General features: G+C 36.0%; 1 protein-coding gene and 1 long non-coding RNA gene across 7 annotated transcripts in view; one reads left to right on the top strand and one right to left on the bottom strand.

The window, feature by feature from the left end:
• Window positions 1-16,649, top strand: part of SHROOM2 (shroom family member 2) — a 240,094-nt gene that overhangs the window by 180,176 nt on the left and 43,269 nt on the right. The window lies entirely within an intron of this gene.
• LOC140506824 (uncharacterized) overlaps window positions 8,768-16,649 on the bottom strand; it is a 28,577-nt gene continuing 20,695 nt past the window's right edge. Inside the window, exon 3 of the long non-coding RNA XR_011968102.1 lies at window positions 8,768-10,545. This is a non-coding gene — a long non-coding RNA (uncharacterized lncRNA). The remainder of the gene's footprint in view (window positions 10,546-16,649) is intronic.

The following is a 16,649-nucleotide window of genomic DNA, read 5'->3' as shown; positions in this document are numbered from 1 at the left end:
TTTTGCTCACTGTTCCCTCTTCACTCTACCCCCCCCCCCCCCCACACATACACACAAACATATATGAATGAAGGATGCCTGTTCAGAATATAATATGTTTTTATTTGTGTGTATCTGAGATGTCAGATATGAACAGTATATAATCTTGGATAGACATTGTGTATAGACATTGAAATCAAACCAGAATTAAATATGGAAGTGGCATGTATTGCCTTTAGAAATATATACAGTTCTTTAATGACCCTAAGCTTTTTCTTGAAACAAAAGTCCATATTTTTAAAGTGTAGTTATCTTCAGGCTATGTTGTATGAATGTGAATCATAGAAAAACGCATTCTCCAAAGTGTTACCTTGAAGGATTTCTCAAAGGGCAGTAGAAAAGAATATAGAGGACCCGTGTGTGTGTGTGTGTGTGCGTGTGTGTGTGTGTGTGTAACCAAGTCAACAAGCACTTAATTAAATGTGTGCTATGTGTCAGACGCTGTGCTAAGTGATGGATATAAATATAAGCAAAAATTAATACAGTCTCTGCCCTCAGGGGAGTTTATATTCTAACGAGGAAAGATAACACGTAGAAGTGTTAAGGGCATAGTGATAGTCTGGAGCGTGACGTGTAGCTGGGATAAGCCTGATCTTTGTTCTGAGGAAGGGCCCAGACCATCCATGCATCTCTCTCCGCACTGTGTCACCATATCCTTTCAATATTGCTGTGTGGTGAGAAACTCACCAAAATGGGAGAAAGGGGGATGTAAGGAGCAGAGACAGGGTAGCTGGAGAAAAGCCTTAAAGATTGTCATCGGAGAGATTTATTGCTTGGAAAGAATGTGATTTGATTATGTAGCAAGAATGACAGAAGATGACATTACAAATGAAAACAACTTTGGAATACTTAAGAATGCAGAATAATTTAGTGACCAATCCTGACTCCAGAAACTTGATGATGAGGCATACCTCACATGCTAGGCAGAGAGACAAAGGGCTATAAGTACAGAATGAGACGTACATTTCTAGAATGCAATGCACGTGTGTGTGTGTGTGTGTGTGTGTGTGTGTGTGTGTATTTCACAAGTTTGTTCGGCTTGGATATACTTATTTGTTATATGGGGAGGGTATTGTGGAGCAGGAGTGTGAATGATGGGATTGATAGTAATGCAAAGAAATGAATGAAAGAAGGGAAAATTTCAGTGAATGTCATGTAAAATATTTATAAAGAGAGAGAGAGCGTACAAGCACAAAAAGAAGTTCATAAGAAAACCTAAAGATGGGAAGGTAATACACATTTAATAGGCACCTATGTGCCTAGCACTGTGCTAAATACTTGTAAATATTATCTCATTTTATACTTATTTCGGCATTATTATAACTTCATCACAATTTGTTGTATTGGGGTCTTTGTTTTGTTTTTTACAACTGGAAGGGGCTTTAGATCATGTAGTCCAACACCTCTCATTTTACCCAACAGGAAACTGAGGCCAGAGGCCTCAAGTGGTTTGTAGAAATAGCCCAAGTTAGTCACGGACCTGGATCTGGGGGCCTGTTCAGATAGATACTTACTTGGATGCTCATACTTACTTGGATGCTCATCCCATCATCATACCACACTGACATCCTCCCAAAGTGACTTTTAGTGCATCTATAATAGGCTCTATTGTTGTTGTGGATTGGAGGATGTATGTTTAATGCAGTTATTAAATGCAGTCTTTTAGAACAACATAGGAAAATTATAAGAATTTATTCTCAAATGAAAGGTGCCTTAAAATAATATGTATATCATCCCCATAGGTCGCTTTTCAAGAGTGAAAACTGAAAAGCATCTTCCCATCAAAATGCTATCAAAAATAGTAATTAGGTTCCTAAGCCCTAATATTTTTATATTTAAATATATTAAAAACAGATACCTAGACTATCTTACCCTTAGCCACTGATAGAGACCAAGAGTTCTAACAGATGGGTGAATTAGGAACTGGGAAAAAAGAGTAGGGAAAAGAAGGGAAAGAAAGGGGAACCCTTGCAATTGGCATCACAGAAGAGGTGAGTGGTTTTTGGCTGGTGCCACTTCTTTATTTTTTAAATACCATACCTGTGATTTCATCAACATATGAGGTGCTTGGAGAAAAATGCCTTATACTAATTAAGACTGGCATCTATTCTTCAGCTTAAAAGGTCTTAGAGACTTGTAGAGTGTCAGAAGTCAAGTCTTGGACCCAGTCTTCCTGACTTGGAGGCCAGCTCTTTGTGCGTGTATATATGCATGCATGTAAGACTGCCTGTTCTATTTTTTAAAAGTGCTGTGTGTTATCAAATGTCAATTCTTTAGAGATTAAAGGTAATATAAATTCCTAGGTAGCAGTATAAATTAGGTAGCTAGTAAATTTCTAGATATATTCCTAAATATTAATTCCTAGGTAGTAATATGAATAATAATATAAGTAATAAACATAAATTCCTAGATAGTAAATTTTTACGTACATGTATGTATATATATGCATTTAATAATGTAATGCCAGTAATTTAAGTTTTGCTAATCAGTTATTGATCCATAAATTATATTATGTTCAAATACTACATATCAAGTTATGTTTTTAAGCCTTTTGTAAGTCATTAATAGAGGTTAGCAGTAAGAAATTGACTTTTAAAGATGATCTGTTTGGAAGGATTTTCTTCTTCGTGGTATAACAAATTTTAATAATTGTAATATGATTGCTGTTAAGGTTTATAAAATTAATAGCGTTCAGTAATAAGAAATTAACTTTTAAGAATGGACTGGTTTGGGGGAATTTTCTTCTTGGTGTTTCAGCAAATTTTAATAATTATAATCACTCTTTAAGGTTTACACAATATTTTATATACAGTTATTTCAGTTATCTTTACAGCAACCCTATACAGTAAGGTTTTATAGATCAGGAAATTTAGGCATGGTTAGGTTAAACTGACTTGTTCATGGTCACATAGGAAGTATCTGAAATAGAGTTCAAGTCCAGGTCTTTGCTAACTACAAATCTAGCCATCTTTTTTACAATGCCACAGTGAGAATTTTTAAGTTCTTAAAAAATGGAAATCATGTCTACTTTAGGTTATAGTTGAAATGTTTCATTTTAAAAGAAATATGGCTTTATTTTAAATATCACTTAACTTTAGAAAATATCTGTAGTAGTTCTCTTTAGTATTCACTAGGAGAATTTTCTTTATTTCTTCCATTTTCTACATAGTAAGAACTACCAGAAAGCTCCTGTCTTATCCTGGCATATCCCTTGAGTACTCTGCCAGGGTCATCTCCAAGCCACAGTGAGACTTTGAAATACAACTATGGTGAAGGGCAGATTTTTGGAATGAAGTAAAGGATTTTTCTTTGTTTTTGTTTTTAAATGGAAATCTTGATTGACCTAATTAGCTGCTAGAATATAATTAAAAGACTAGTGCCGTTTTAGATACTTTTCAAGGCTGAAATCCAAGCAGATATAAACCATTTTTTCTCACTGATCTTCTGAACAAATGTCACACATTGCTACTTCCTAGATTTTCAATTTATTATTAATTAGTTAACTAAGTGCATATTATGTCACAGACACTGTTCTAAGCACCCTTCTCTCTTGTTGCCTTACTTTTCATATCTGGAGGCTCTTTCCCATTTCTCTCTGTCTAGTAGTACCAATCTTTAAGGCTGCTAAGCCAGGTGGCACAGTAGAAAGGCACTGAAATGGATTCAGGAAGACCTGAGTTCAAATCCAGCCTCAGATCACACTTAGATGTAATCCTGGGAAAATCATTTGATTTTTTTAACCTCACTTTCCTCAGTCAGTTGCGAAATAAGGTTGTTAATATTAGCATCTAAGTCCCAGGATTCTTGTGAAGACCAAACATGAAAGCACTATCTAAATGCTAGCTAATAGCAATATTATTTAAGATCTCTCCAAATTATTCTTCAGATCACATCTGAAATACTTGTCCTTTCAAGAGGACCAGAACGACATATATCTAGATGTAGACATTGAAGATTGTCTAGGACCTGGAAATCACGTCAGATGATTTTAATTTAAATCATTTAATTTAATTTAAAACAATTAAGCAAGTTTAGAAAAGAGAGAACTGAGAGGTTAGAGAAGACATCATAGTTGTCTTCAGATATTTGAAGGGCTGTCGTGTGAAAGGGAATAATCATCTTCTCCATACTTCTGATAATAGAATTTGGACAAGCAGATGTAAGTGAAAAGGAGGTAGATTTTGGTATAAGAACTTTTATAAAAAATAGTATTTTGTTTTTTCCCACTTACCTATAAAGACAATTTTTAACATTCATTTTTTAAAAGTTTGAGTTCCAAATTTTCTCCCTTTCCTTATCTTTTCCCCCAAGACAGTAAGCAGTATGGTATAAGTTATTTATGTGCATTCCTGTAAAACATTTTCATATTAGTTGTGTTGTGAAAGAAGAAATAGACCAAAAGAAAAACGTACATTAAAAACAAAGTAAAAAATAGTGTACTTTTACCTACTTTCATAGTCCCATCAGTTTTTTCCCTGGAGGTGGATAGCATTTTTCATTGCTGAGAATAGCTAATTCGTTAGCAGTTGATTTTCCTAAAAGGTGGTTGTTACCGTGTACAATGTTCTCCTGGTTCAGCTCACTTCACTTTGTACCAGTTCTTGGTAGGTCTTTTACTTTAAATTTTTGTTTCATTTTGGAGGCGGTGCGGATTAAGTGACTTGCCCAGAGTCACACACCTAGTAAGCGTCTGAACCCAGATTGGAACGTAGGTCACCACTTAGCTGCCCTTTCATGTAAGTTTTTACAGTTGTTTTTTTTTTAATTATCTTGCTTTGTCATTTCTTATAGCACAATAATATTCCATTACAATCATATACCACAACTTATTTATTAATTCCCCGGGTGATGGACATCCCCTCAATTATTTACCACAACAAAAAGATGCTATAAATCGTTTTTGTATGAATAAGTGCTCCCTCCCCTATCCCTTTACAAAAAATCTCTTTGAGGTACAGACTTAGGAATGGTATTGCCGAATCAAAGGATACGTATAGTGTGACAGGCCTTTGGGTATATTCATAAGAAAGGACTTAATGATGACTAGACCTGTGCCACAGTGAAATGGTGAAATGACCCCTGGAAATGTGTCGAGAGAGGCTGGGTGACTCTTAGAATTACTGCTTAAGGTGGGCAGCTAAGGTTAAATGTCTAAGGATTCTTCTGGCCCAGTTTTCTGATTCTCTTCCTCCAAACAATTTGCTTGTGATGAAATTCGATTCCCTTTTAAAATATCTTATAGTATATCTGTCTTTATTCTTTGTTTAAATAGTTATTGTTTTGTTTTTTCATCTCTTTTAATGTTGTATAAAATTTATATCTCATGTGAAATTTTCCATCTGTTTATCTTTATTTCTCCAACAGGATTGTAAAGACCTTGGAAGTAGGGACTGTGTCTTTAAATCTTTTTATTTCCCAGAGTATTTTGCATAGTACTTATACAAAGTATGTACTCAGTAAATACTTAGGTGTGTTCATTTTTTATTACCTACAGAGTGATTATACTGCAGAGATCATTAAGTGCCAGGCATTATGCTAAATGCAGAGGTTCAGTGACTATTTTAATATAGTTGCTTTCCTTTACAATCTTATATGTACATATACACACACATATACACATACACACATATACACTACACACACACATATACACTACACACACACACACAGACACACACATATACACTGTGTGTGTATAGTATTTAAAAAACATTCTTCCAATTAGAGGTGCATAGTTTTCACCATATTGCCAGAGGTGCCCATGTCACAAAGATAGTTCAAGAACTAATTTGAAGTCTCCATTAATATTGGAGAAACCAACTGCTTATACACCTTACAGGAAATTTCACATTGGCATATAAATTGTCATTTTTGTGATAATTATTTTGTTTTTTTAATGAGGCATTTTCAGCAGCATTAAAATAATTTGACAATAAAGAGCAAATTTGAATGTAACTTATTTAAAACATTTAAAGTCATTACTAGCTTGAATTTCCTGTCTTCCTATTGCCATGCTCCTGATTGCCTCCACCTGTGACTTAACACTTCAAGCTTCTGCATGGCTTCTCATTGGTGAGCATTCACCATATATAACCTGGATCCATATAGCCTCGTCCTCCTGTTTCCCCCACCTTTTATGCTACCATGTTTCTGTGTGTCAGCCTTCACTCCCAAGTTCGCAGACCCACCTCAATATTCCCTCACCATCTTCATGCCTTGATGTCATGCATACCTGTTCCCCATTCTACCTCTGAGAACAGCAGTCAAATCATCACCACCAAAATACTCCCCAGCCTATATGTGCTGTCTTTCTGTATTAGAATTTAAGCTCTTTGAGGACATCCGACTTGTCTTTGTCTGTATCCCCAGCAAGTAGCAACATGCTTGGACCATGATAAGTGAATGAGTATAAATGATTGAGGTTTCATCTAGGCAAAGCACTATGCATAACTGGGGATACACATGGAGAAAAACAAGACAATCCTTTTCCCAGGGAGCTCCCATTCTATGAAGGCTTAAGCTTTAAATCACTTGGAATGTGGGATGTAGCAGCAAAACATGTTAATAATGCCCTTTTCTTTCATGTCATTTCCACTGATCAAACCGGATTTGATTTTGAGCTGTTGTGCAGAGTTGAAGATTCTGATGTTAAGCTATTTGACAATATCAAGGACATTGGTGGCAAGACTATTTTTTTTTTTTAAAGCCATGAGATAAATCCTGACAGGGTTTTCTAACCAAGATGATGGATGCTAGAAGCATTGCTAATCCCGAGACTTTTAGGTTCAGGGTCCTGAGCTAACTTTGGAAAAGTCTGATGGAAGATGACAGTCATGGTGGGTCTAGTGGCTTTCCTTGCTTGGTACATGCTACCTTTTGTCTCTCCCTTGCTAGTTCAGGTAGGCTATCTTGCCTTTCCTGTGAGTGGCAGTTTTGGACTGGAAGCTGGACTGATGTTTGGGGTGGGGTCAAGGGGAGAGGGCATAATAGCGCCACTCTCAGGCTTGTCTTATTTTCCTATTGGTGTCATTTGGTCAGTAACTGTTGCTAGTGATATGAGGAAAGTCAGCCCCTTCTCCACAATGATGGCTGTAGTGGCTGGACTGGAAGCATGTCTGGTGGATCAAGGGGACATTGTTATGCCCAAGATTCCTGGTTTCTGAATGCTAGACAGTCTCCATTATGGTGGACAAGGTTGGCTTGTCTGGCATATAATACCTCCTCTCTCTTTCTCAGACTACCTTGCTGCTTCAGATTAACAAATGCTTTTCCATTTTATAATCATCATATGAGTTTGGGCTCTTTGGAGAACATAAACGAAAGAAAGCATCCTGCCCTTAAAAGCTGAAGATCTATTTTGGAAACTAAGATATAAACGAATGAAAAGTTCAGTAATGATGCGCAGTGAGTTCTGAGAAGAACAATATTAATCTAAGAAGTTTTCATCGATCCAATAGTATACTTTCTGGGTCTGGATTTTTTCCCCCACTTTGCATTATTTCTTAAAGTTTTCTCCAGATTTCTTTATATTCCACTTAGTTAAGTTGAGCAAGCTTTTTACCATATGCCTGCTGCTGTTCCAGGCGGTAGGGATACAGAAATAAAAGTCTTTGCCTCAAGAACTGAGACAACATGTACACAGATAACTAAATGTAAAACATCTACAGAGTTATTTGGTGAGAGAGAAGGCACCAACAATTGGGGGGATTATGTAGATGCTATGAGCCAAGTCTTGAACGGAACATGGGACTGCAAGAAGTCTGAGGTGAGGAGGGAATATGTTCTGAGCATGGGAGATAAACGTTCTAGAGGCACAGAGTTGGGGCACGGTAATTACGTTATAGTATTATAGTAATTAAAGTGCCAAACTTTATTCAACTATTCCCTTATTGTTATAAATTTTATTATTTATAATAATTACTGTAAATATTTGAATTTTCAGCGGTTTTGTCCTTAAAGATAATACTGCTACAAATATTGAGCAAATAGCTTCCTGCCCCTCCCACCATTATACTAAACTTTGTCTATTGCCCGAAGTAAAATAATTGATTCAGAGAGTAAGATAATTTTTGTCCCTTTTTGCAGCTCACTACCAGATTGCTTTCCATAAAGATTCCTGCCATTTTACAATTTCTACTACAAGTAGATGAACTTAACTTGTCTTTCTCATTTTCATCAGCATTGAATTTCCTTCTTTACTTAGATTTTTGAAGGAAGTTTGGAATATGGGCTGGTGGAGGAAAAGTGTAAAGCATCGTGAACAAAAATCCAAAGGTTAGGGACCTTGGGAGAATCCAGGAGAAGAAGAGGTAGACTGGCCACAGGGGTAGTAAGATTATAGCTGCTGCTTCTCTATAGAGATTACTTCTAAACTGACTGATCATAGGTTGTCTTTTAAAGCATCACTTAGTTCAGTACTTGGCACATGGTAGGTATTCAGATCAACAGTTAGTTGTTTAATTATCTCTAATTCTCTCCTACCCAAAAGAAATATTTGTAATTGGATTCATCATAAACCCAAGAGTACAGATTTGAGAAGACTCAGTTATTCAGTGTTTTCATTTAATTTTTCTTACACTTAATTTCACCAGTTGGTAAAAGTGGAAAATATCTATTAGATACCAATAGCAGGATGGCAGATTGTGTGAAGTCTTCTAGAATTGGTTGCAGTTAGAATTTAAAATATAATTTCCCCTTTTGTATTGTAAAAAGGAAGACACACAAGCCATTTGGGGTTTAAAAAGACAATTTAAGCTTTGAAGTCTTTGGAGCCTTTCTCCCTGAGGTCAGAAGTTCTCAATGATGTAACATGGAATACAAACTGAGGTTTCAGTCCTCAAGGTTAAAGTTGACAGAGCTTGTATGAACTTGTCAATCATGTGGCAGCAGGCAAAAACAAGCCAGCTGTTGTGAGGGAGGCATGGCTTTGAAAATCCTCTGTGTTACAGTCAATGAGATACAGAGGCTGAAACAAAATCCATTCTGTATGGTCCTGAGTCTCAGTGCTGCGTCTGCAAGCATGCTGAGCTCCTGGATCCAGTAGATACAGAGGTGAGAAGCAGGTAAGGAATTCCTGTGTTCTGCTTTTAAAGGATCCGATCTAGAAATGGGAAACGAGGTTTAATGATCACCCGGTATTTCTTGGCTGTTTTACCGTCGTAACTAATACCTCTTTTGTTCTCCTGTCTTTAAGTAAAAGCTGCCTGTCAGTTGTTCCCCTCAAAAGCTGCTGCACCACATAACAGTGGGTATGATGTGGGCTGATTTGCGACTGTGTTCCTTGTTTATTGTGCAGCCTGAGGTTTCTGAAAATGCAAAATGATGCAGGTGGAAGTGTTGATTCTGGCTAGAGGCTGTGTGTGTGTGTGTGTGTGTGTGTGTGTGTGTGTGTGTGTGTTGTGTGCCAACCATTTTTAGCACCTTTTGTTTTCACAGTTGGCACAATGCACACTGGAAGTAGAAGGCAGTGCCTTTTAAAACTGTTTTCTGGGCTGAAATCTATAGTCCTGTTAGCTTACACTTATGTGAGTGGGAGCTCTGGCATTTTTCAGCATTGCACCGTGTGAAATAGATTTCTGCAGAGCTGGCTTCCCTGCAGATGAGTCTCCCCCTCACACTGTGTAGAGAACGCCAGCATCTGAAGAAGACCTTTTTCCTTTCCTTTCCTTTCCTTTCTTTTTCTTTTTTAGTAATAGCAGTAAGAAACAGGCCTTTTGACTCTTGGGAACCCTGGATGGGATTATTGAAAGAATGGTGAGTCAGCAGCCACATTAAAATGAAAAATTATTTAAATGAAAGGTGTGCATGAAAATTAATTTAGAAAATATTGTTTGTATGCATTCACAGCTTTGTGCAGGCAGGCTTTTTACAAAAATGATAATGGCAAAATCAAATCATTGTAATTTTTAATGTTTCCCTTTCATTTTGTATTACAGTTGTTGGGTTCTGTTTGGTTTCTTCTGTGTGAAAATCTGCCTAATGACACTTTGGGGTCATTTAATTTTTTTTAAAAAATGCACATGAATTTTTGCCTTTTATGTTCTGATAAAAGAAACATTTCAGGTCTTATTTTGGACATATTTCCTAAAGAATGAAATTTCTTTGCCTGCTGTGTTAAATGACACTTTATTTATATATACAATGGCTACCTTTTCTTAAATAGTCAATATTTGCTGCAGATGTAAATTGACTGTTTAGGTATGTATGTAACTGGGTTGTTTCTATGCTTGCCGCTTAGGCTAGCTGAGAGATAAAAGGAAAGAAGAATGAAAAGAATGGGTTGCAAAATTGTATTCTGTTAGCAATTTAATTGAATGTTAGATTGAATGTTACGCTTAAGACTTATTAAATAATTGGATACAAATATTCTGTTAATGTATTTTATTTGAAACAAAATAAAGGATGGATTTGTTTGTATGGTAAACCTTTCCCCTTCAGAATAGGTCAGGTTGGTCTAAATTCTGTAGCTTCCTAGATTGTTTGTTGTGAAATGAGTTCTGTAGATACCTAGATAAAGAAAAAAATGTATAAGCTTACTGTTGTGATACAGTTTGAAAGAATAGCTATATCTGTCTTATGAAATGAAAGCATTTGCTCAGAGGCACTTTTCATTTGTAGAAGCATGAAAACAGGGCACAGAAAAAGCTGGTCTAATGAAAGATGCTAACAATAGCCATGTCTCATGCACCAGCCTTAACAGCTGTGGGTTACATAAGGTTTATATAGCCCAATTGGGGTGATACTCTGTCATATTAAATACATGCCAGCTGTAGGATTTTTGCTGATTGACTGCCCAGATAACATCTGCCTTTTGGATTTTGGTAATTTTAATACCTAATGGATATTTCATATGGCATTTGAAAAACAAATACTTTCCAATTTTTTCCTACCTTCCTCTACATCATACAAAGGAGTATTAGTAAAGGTGGGGGCAGGGTGGGGAGACACTAAAAAGAAAGGATTATAGAAGAGTTGTCTTCATGTGCTAATTTTTTCCATTCGGACACTTAGGATTACTGTGCTGCCTTTAGCATGGTTGAATAGCTAGACCACTTCTGCAGTTTGTAGACCTTCCTTCCTCCTTGAATTGTTACCAGAGTAGTTTAATTATTTAGTTTCACAAATTATTTTCTAGGAACAGATCAGAGGAGTAGGTTAGAGTTGTAAATTCCGACATTTTCAGATGCACAAATTCTTTTGGAAATATATTTATAGAGAGAAAGGCAAAGAACTTGAAATGCATTTAAAATTATTTAGTCTTCCTGAGTCATTGTGACATGTTTGTTACTAGTTGCCTCTCATTTATTTAAAGTTGTTTTTTTTTTTTTAAATTTTCATTGATGACCAGTTTCTTTGGTATTGTGACGGTACCTTTGACAGATGGGGATTTAAATCTAGTTCTGGGTATAGTGATAAAGTTTACCATCAACTCCAGTTTTCCAAGTGTTATAGATTATGGAAAAATTGACAACATTTAATTGATAAGGGCTAGAAAATAGTCTCAGAAATACTCTTTGGGTACTAGGTGGAAGCTTACATTGTGGCAGTTGATGATCTGAATATGGATTTACATAGTAAGTTTTTTTTACAGAATTTGTGAGATCCATTTGAGAGGACAGTTTTTTCCCCCCCAAAATATACTTCAACTTAATAAAGTTGATGTACTCAGGCATACCTCAATCATCCTTTCAAGGATTTTACAAATCATGTATAATAATATAATATTATTATGTATAATAATATATTATATATAATAGAATAATGTATATATGTATATAACATAATATGCATAATAATATTATATTATATATAATATAATAATAAAAAATAATAACAGCTAACATTCATATAGCACTTTAAGATTGACAGAGCACTTTACCTGTGGACATTCTTTTAATTCTCACAACAATCTTATGAAGTAGTTGCTATGCTTGTTCCCATTTTACAGGTGAGGAAATTGAAGCAGACAGAGGTTAAAGTGACTTGCCTAGGTCACACAGCTAGGCTAGATTTGAACTTGGGTCTTCCTGACTCCCAGTTCCTGTACTCTTTATCCTCTATATCACACAGCTGCCTTATGAAAAGTAGAATACATATGCCATATCCTTTGCTCCTAATGTGTGGAAGACAGAAGCAGCTTACTTAGTGAATAGAGAGAGAGCTGCTCTTAGAGTCATACGGCCCTGAGTTCAAGTCTCACCTTTTACCTGCTCTCAGGCTCTCTCAGTGTCCCAAGTAACCAAGATGAGTTTGCTGAGCAGGTACCAGACTACGTTAGACAAGAGAGTTTCTTCACTGGGGTATTCTCTCTATCACTCTCAGGTCCAGGCTAAACAAAAAATTACGGAGAAAGATTCTTCCCCTTCTGATTCTGTCTTACTAAATGGATTGAATAGTAGCGTTCTCCATATGAAACTACAGATTTTTATCTAGTAGTTCAGCTTTGTCCTATTTTTAATGCTTATGATATATAATGTTTCTCCCATTGAAGCTTCTCAAACATTGTTTATTTTTTTAGCATAAAATCCCCTCTTTCCTATGAAAATATTTGATTTCTGAACTAAAATCTGGCTACCTTGATTTTATTTCATTTTTTAAATCCAGTATTTTTAAGGTGTGCTTGTTGCTACTGGATTTTAGAATTGTTATTCCTTCACTTGCTAATCAGACCCAATAAAATCTTTGGGTGAGTCATTTGGCTGAAGTCAGTGTGTTTTATCTAGTGGAAGGAGCATTAGAACAGGAATTAGATTCTTCAAGACCTGAGTTCAAGTCCCACCTGTAACATACACTGCTTCTGTGATTCTGACCACATCACTTAACCTCCTCATTAGTCAGAGGAGTTTTATACACTCATGAAATCACAGTTTGAGACCAAAATACCTTTAATGTTTCTTTTTTAAAATTTATTTTCAGTTTTCAACATTCATTTTTATAAGATTTTGAGTTATAAAACACCGTCCCCCCAGATTGTATTCAGTCTGATGTAGGCTATACAAATAGTACTTAATTTCTTTCGGGGGTGGGGGGGTTGTCATGAAGATCAAATGAGATGGTATGTTTTGTGACAAGTGCTTGTGAGCTGTAGAACAGCAAATCAAATCAACCAACAAGCACTGTTTAAGCGCCTCTTACAGGTGAGACCTGGCCTAGGTTCTCTAGGCAAGAGTGCCAGGAAATATTATATAATGACAAGAATGCCTTCCTGCCAGGAAGGAGCCTGTATTATAAGGGAGAGATAACACAAATATATTTTGGAATATTCAAAACACATGGAAAATAGGAACAAGGTAACCTTGGAGAAGAAAGCATTAGCTGCTGAGTGGAACAGAAAGGGCCTCTTGCACAAGGTGGTGCTTGAGCTGAGTCTTAAGGAAACCAGAGATAGAAATACCAGTTGTTTTTATTATTAATGTTGTTGTTAAAGTGGTCGCTACTGTGTTTTTATTTTGGAATTTGATATTTGTAAGGATTTGGGTTAATATCTTCCATATTGGTTTAAATTGTGCTGAAGATAGCCAGCAGTTTTATCCCAGTGGAGATCATTTAAAAATACATATACAAAGATATCTTTATATATTTTAAATATATAAACATACTTTTCATATTTAACACTTGTTAAATAGAACATGTAACATATTGCTAAACATTAATATAAACGCATTGAAATATTTATATATTTAAAATATATAAAGACATCTTTCTACGTGTAATTATATATGATATATATTTACATTTATAAATATGTAGAAGCATATTTAAGTATATCAGTTGTTTTACATAGTTGAGAACTATGTTTTGCACATACAAAACATGTCTGTGTATTTGTAATGTTGTCTAAAAAACTTTATGAGTCCATTGTGAATTTAAGAAATCTTTTGTGAAGTGGGGGAGCAGTTTGTTAGCTGGTCTCTTAGAAGTCTCCCAGCTCTTCTATATTTGGGACCCAGACGTTCCCCCTGACTCTACATTGGACCAATTCTGCTTTGATCTTCTAGCCTGTATTGTGTTTGAATTTGGAAGTTTCTTCTTCTTTTTTCCCCATTACTGAATTTAGGATGCAAGCTAATATTTGTGACTTACCCAGCATAGTACCTGGCACATAGTAGGTATTTAACAGGTGCTTATTGATGGACTTTCCTGCACTCTCAGAAGGCTCCCAGGTCAGATATTGTTTGTGAATTGTATTAAGATGCATAATTGTGTGCTTTTCATTTCATTATGAGCCACAGCCATGATTGTCTTCCTTCCCTCCCATACACTCAGTACTGGTTTCAGCTGATGAATAGAACAGTTGGGCATTATGTAGTGTAATAAAAAATGAGTATAAGAAACATAGACATGAATGAAGGTGATTGTTTGACCTTGATGGCAGGGAAGTCATGAAAGTTGGTGTGAAACCAGATCTTGGGTGAATTGCAAATGATGTGAGTCGGCTGTGCAACATGCCAACTGGAATGCCTTAGGTTTCATTAAGAGGGGTGGTGTCAGAACTATGTGATAGTCCCATGGTATTTTTGTCAGGTCACATCTGGAGAGTTGTACTTGAAAGCCCAACAAAAATTTCCCTTTCCACAGGAAGCCTTCTCGAACCTTCTTAATTCCAGTCAGTGGAATTAGGTATCTCTCCTATTTCCTATTTATCCTGTATATATCTTGCTTTGTATGTATTTCTGTACATGCTGTCTCCCCTCATTAGATCATGAGTTTCTTGAGGACAGAGACAGTTTTTTGCCTCTTTTGGTATCTCCAGAACCTAGCACAGTGTTTGGCATTTTAATAAATGTTTATTGATTGATTCACTTCTGGGTGCTACATTTTAGGAAGGACATTGATAAGCTATGTTCTTATCCAAGAGATGATAACCAGAGTCCAAAGGTAATTAGGAGGTAAGCCCAGCACAGAGACTGATCGAAGGAACTGAAGATATTTGGCCTGGAGAAGAAAAGCTGTTTTTTTGTTTTGTTTTGCCTCTTTTTGAGGGTGTGCGAATGCAGGGGAGAAGAAGGTAGAACAGAGTAGTTAACCTCAAGTATTTGAAGTACTTTTCTGTAAAAAGAACTAGACCCATTCCATTTAGACACAGAAAGGAGAAAGTAGAGCTGTAGAAAGATAGGCATCTTTTCAATTTAAGGAACAACTTTATGACCGCTAAAATTATTCCAAAGTATATTTATAGGTAGCAAATTCACTTTCACTCAAGACAACCAAGCAAAAGTTTAGTGACTCCTTGTTAGGAATTTTATCCCTAGGATTTTTGGTCAGATACAGATTGAACCAGAAGGCCTCTGACATCCTTCTAGCTAGAAGATTCTATGATGTGTCTCTACTATACTCAAATGTTTGGTGTAGCAAGGTACTTTGTACAGGAATTTTACTCTTATCTACTTTATGCTATATGCAGACTTCAAGACACTTGAGAAAATCCCCACACCTACATTGAAGCAGACATGGCATCAACCTGAATAAAGAGATATTATCCTTTTTTTTTCAAGTTATACTGCTATTACTGCTGCTACTACTAGTACTGCTAGTACTACTACTACTGCTGCTACTGATAATAACTTTTAAACTGCCCCACAAGATTATAAGTAATCAAGCCTGCAGAAACTCTTCATAACTTCATAACATAATAGGCTAAACCCATTATATATATATTAGAAAGGTTTTTTATTATTAAAAATATTTCTTTTAAATAATAGGTATTATTTTTTAAGTTGTCCATCTGCTACCCTTTCCATTTGAAAATTTTTATTAAATAAAACCCCTCAAGATATATCTACATAATCCAGCAAAATAAATACCTCTGTTGTCCTCCATTATCTGTGTACAAAAATGCTTATCTTTCTTTATGCATTCTGTCACCTTTCATGAGAGGAGTGGCATGCTTCCTCTTCATTCTTTTGATCTCGTGGTATATCACTTATTGAATAGAGTTCTAAAATCTTTCAGCGTTGTCTTTCTTAGTAATATTATCGTTGTATAAATTTCCTCCTAGTTCTAGTCACTCTGCCATCATTTGACAAAGATTCTGCTGTTTTCCTCTCAAATTGTCCATTTCACTAGTTCTTCCCTCACAATAATACCCTGTTACATTTATTGTTGTAAAGTTGTTTCAGTTGTGCCTGACTCTTCACTGACCCCATTTGGGCTTTTTTTGGCGAGTATACTAGATTGGTTTGCCATTTCCTTCTCCAGCGCTTTTTACAGATGAGGAAACTGAAGCAGTTAAGTGACTTGCCCAGGATCACACAGCTAGTGAGTGCCTGAGACCAGATTAGTCCTCCTGATTCCAGGCCCAGGGCTCTATCTCTGTTCCACCTATATATTTATATACTCCAATTTGTTTAGCCATTCCCCAATAGGAGGACATCCCCTTGTATCCATTTTTGGCTACCACATGTTTGTATATAGAGTTCCCTTTTTTCCTCTTTTTTTTTTTTTTTTTTTCCAAATCTCTTTGGTGTATAAAACTTACTAATACAGCTGAGTCAAAGGATATGCAGAGTTTGGTAACTTTCTGGGTATTACTCCAAATTGCTTTCCAGAATGGCTAGACCAATTCACATTTGCACAAACGGCACTCTGATGTCCTTGTTTTCCCACAGTCC

The sequence above is a fragment of the Notamacropus eugenii genome, chromosome 5 (assembly GCF_028372415.1).
Source record: "Notamacropus eugenii isolate mMacEug1 chromosome 5, mMacEug1.pri_v2, whole genome shotgun sequence".
Classification (NCBI taxonomy): Eukaryota; Metazoa; Chordata; class Mammalia; order Diprotodontia; family Macropodidae; genus Notamacropus; species Notamacropus eugenii.
Note: the sequence above shows the minus strand (reverse complement) of the source record. Positions and strands in the feature narration are given on the sequence as shown.